This window comes from Hylobates moloch, unplaced genomic scaffold, assembly GCF_009828535.3.
Source record: "Hylobates moloch isolate HMO894 unplaced genomic scaffold, HMol_V3 SCAFFOLD_12, whole genome shotgun sequence".
Classification (NCBI taxonomy): Eukaryota; Metazoa; Chordata; class Mammalia; order Primates; family Hylobatidae; genus Hylobates; species Hylobates moloch.
In genome coordinates this window covers 33,274,013-33,277,664 of record NW_026652287.1, presented here as the reverse complement: position 1 = coordinate 33,277,664, position 3,652 = coordinate 33,274,013, and the positions used below count along the sequence as shown (strand labels likewise).

General features: G+C 44.1%; 1 protein-coding gene across 1 annotated transcript in view; it reads left to right on the top strand.

The window, feature by feature from the left end:
• Window positions 1–3,652, top strand: part of ZNF534 (zinc finger protein 534) — a 52,374-nt gene that overhangs the window by 8,199 nt on the left and 40,523 nt on the right. The gene's annotated exons all lie outside the window — the stretch shown is intronic.

Genomic DNA, 3,652 nt, shown 5'->3' with positions numbered 1-3,652 from the left:
GTGCAGTGGTGCTATCTCGGCTCACTGCAACCTCCACCTCCCGGGTTCAAGTGATTCTCCTGCCTCAGACTCCCAGGTAGCTGGGATTACAGGCATCTGCCACCACACCCGGCTAATTTTTATATTTTTAGTACAGACAGGGTATTGCCACATTGGCCAGGCTGGTCTCGAACTCCTGACCTCAAGTGATCTGCCTGCCTCGGCGTTGCAAAGTGCTGGGATTACAGGCATGGGCCACTGCACCCAGCCCAGGGCTTGAGTTTTAAAGGTGCCACAGTACACCTTGGTTCTCTTTTTTTATAAACAGGAATCTGTCTTCCTGACCTGAGTATTATCTCTATGTGGGGGCAAAGGAGAGAGCCCTGGACTCTGCAGAGTGAAGGGAAAACAGCAAAAAATCCAGATGAGAGGGAATGGATCAAAGGTGTAAACACAGGTAAGAGCTCAGATGGGCAGAGTGGAAGCTGTATAATTTTTTTTTTTTTTTTTTTGAGAGACACGGTCTTGCTCTGTTAGCCAGTTTGGAGTGCAGTGGCAATCATAGGTCACTGCAGCCTGGAACTCCTGGACTCAAGTCATCCTCCTTCCTCTGCCTCCCAAACTGGTGGGATTACAGGTGTGAGCCACTGCAACCTGCAAAGCCACACTAATAAATAGTGTTTGGGAAACTGCACCTGGGAGAATTCTGTGGAAAACCAATAGTATAAATTCTGTTAGTTTTTTTTTTTTTCTTTTCTTTTCTGAGACAGAGTCTCACTCTGTCGCCCAGGCTGGAGAGCAGTGGTGCAATCTCAGCTCACTGCAACCTCTGCCTCCCAGGTTCAAGCTAGTCTCCTGCCTCAGCCTCCTGAGTAGCGGGGATTACTGCTGCCTGCCACCATCCTTGGCTAATTTTTGTATTTTTAGTAGAGACGGGGTTTCACCAAGTTGGCCAGGCTGGTCTTGAACTCCTGTCCTCAGTTGATCTGCCCGCCTCAGCCTCCCAAAGTGCTGGGATTACAGGTGTGAGCCGCCATGCCTGGCCTAAATCCTGTTAGTTTTGAATGGAAATTTTCCCTTTTTTTTTTTTTTTCTGGGACAGGTTCTTGCTCCGAGACAATGACAAGTACAAACTAGGTTTACTGTAAATAGTGAAAAAAGGGAAAAAATACTTTTACTGTATTAGAAGACTTGAAATCACATGAAGTGATACAAATCTTTTATTGTTGTTGGTCAGATGTTTTAGCTATTTTAGGTGTTTGGGTTTTTTGTCTTTCTACATAACTGCTAACCTTGTTAGTATCTGCAGAATGCCTTAATTAGGAAAGATATTAACCCTATGTGTCAGATTTGTGTAATTCATATTGTTTTATATGGAATCTTCCAATAAATGTATATGGTATACATCTCTATTTGCTGTCTTTGATTTCTTTCATCAGCATTTGGTAGTTGTGATATAACAGTTCTATGAATGTTTTGTTTCACATGTATTTCTTTGACCTTTTTATTTTATTTTTTTTTGAGATAGAGTCTTGCTCTGTCGCCCAGGCTAGAGTGCAGTGGCGCAATCTCGGCTCACTGCAAGCTCCACCTCCTGGGTTCATGCGATTCTCCTGCCTCGGCCTCCCCAGTAGCTGGGACTACAGGCATCCGCCACCACGCCCGGCTAATTGTTTTGTATTTTCTTAGTAGAGATGGGGTTTCACTGTGTCAGCCAGGATAGTCTTGATCTCCTGACCTCATGGTCCACCTGCCTCGGCCTCTCAAAGTGTTAGGATTACAGGCGTGAGCCATTGCGCCCGGCCTCTTTGACCTTTTTCTTAATGGAGCAATCATACATAGTATTTTATTTTTAATATCAGGTTTCATGTGTAAATTGCTAGTGTATAGAAATATACAAGATGATGATGATGATGATGATGATGATTTTGAGACATGGCCTTACTCTATCATCCAGGCTGGAGTAGAGTGGAGCGATCTCAGCTATTGAAACCTCTGTCCTGCAGGCTTAAGTCATCCTCCCACCTCAGCTTCCCGAGCAGCTGGCACTGCAGGCATGTGCCACCATGGCCTGTTAAATTTTTGTGTTTTGTAGAGACGGGGTTTCACCATGTTACCCAGCCTGGTCTCAAACTCCTGAGCTTGAGTGATCTGCCTGCCTTGGCCTCCCAAAGTGCTGGGATTACAGGCATGAGCCACCATGCCTGGCCGATGAAATATATGATATTTTTGTACATTGATCTTATACTTTGCTACCTTTACATTTTTCTTGTTCTAGAGATTTTTGTAGATTTTTTTGGAATTTTCTACATAAAATCATTTCATCAGTTTCCTATTGCTATACACAGTGATTGGCTTAAAACAAGAAAAACATATTCTTTTATAATTCTGTAGGTCACATATCTAATATGGGTCCATAGTTCTGTGATTCTTCGTGAATCTCCAGGGGAGAATTCGTTTCCTTACCCTTCGTAGGTTCCAGAGGCCACTTACATCCTTTGACTCATGGTCCACTTCCTCCATCTTTAAAGGCAAGAAAAAAATCTCTTTATCCCTCTATTTTCAACACATCACCACTGTCTCTGTCCCTTTGCGTCTACCTGCACCCTTCCGATATTGAACCTTGTGATTCTATCACTTTGACCATATAATTCAGGATAATGTCTACCTAAGGATCCTTAACTAGACCACATTTGCAAACTCCCTTTTGACATATCCAATAATACAGGTTATAGGGATGAAGCTACCTTCCTTTGGGAAAGGTATTAGCCCGCACAACCAGCATATTTTCTGTTGGTACACTATTTTTTTTCTCCTGTCCTCAGGCCACCCTCCTTCCTCAGCCTCCCAAAGCACTGTGATTACAGGCCTCAGACACCACACCCAGCCTGTCACTTTTATTTCCTTTTCCTTTATTTCACTGGCTGGAACCTTTCATATTGTGTGAAATAGCAGTGATAAGAGGGGACATCCTTGCCCTCATCCCAACCTCTAGGGGAAACTTGATGCTTTCACCAGTATGTATGATGATTCTGTAAGGATTGGTAGGTGATCTTGAGTTGAGGAAGTTTCCCATGATACTGTTTTCCATACTGACTGCAGTATTTCAGATTCCCACAAAATGTACGAACATAGTTTCTCCACATCCTTGCTTGTGAAGCAGGTTCACTGCACACTGGTTGCCAGTGTGTCTGAGTTGAGTGAGAGATAATCTCACAGACACACAGTGAGTTACATGAAGTGAATTTGTTACATACAGATGGGCAGATGCCTGGGATTCATGTGTTCTGCTCCCCAAGGCTCAGGAAAACCACCCAGTGCAGATGCAGTCTCTCTGTATGTGTTCAACTTGCATCACAGCTGCGAGAGGCTGGAAGGCGGACCATCCTGGGTTTCATACTCCAGGGATGCATGGCATGTTGGCCTAAAGCAACAAAGGGGATCCTGTTCTGGGGGTCTGGAACACATCTTGTCCTTTTCTCACCGGTCCTTTCCTCTCAGGATGTTGCTTTTCCAGCACATTCTATATTCATTCTTGGGAACTACAAGTGAGAAGTCAGATGCAACTGGGCCAATTCAACCCCACTTGAATGCTGTCCTGTAGTCTCTCCGCCAATCCATATATCCCTTTTATTTTTATATTTTTTGAGACGGAGGCTTGCTCTGTCTCCCA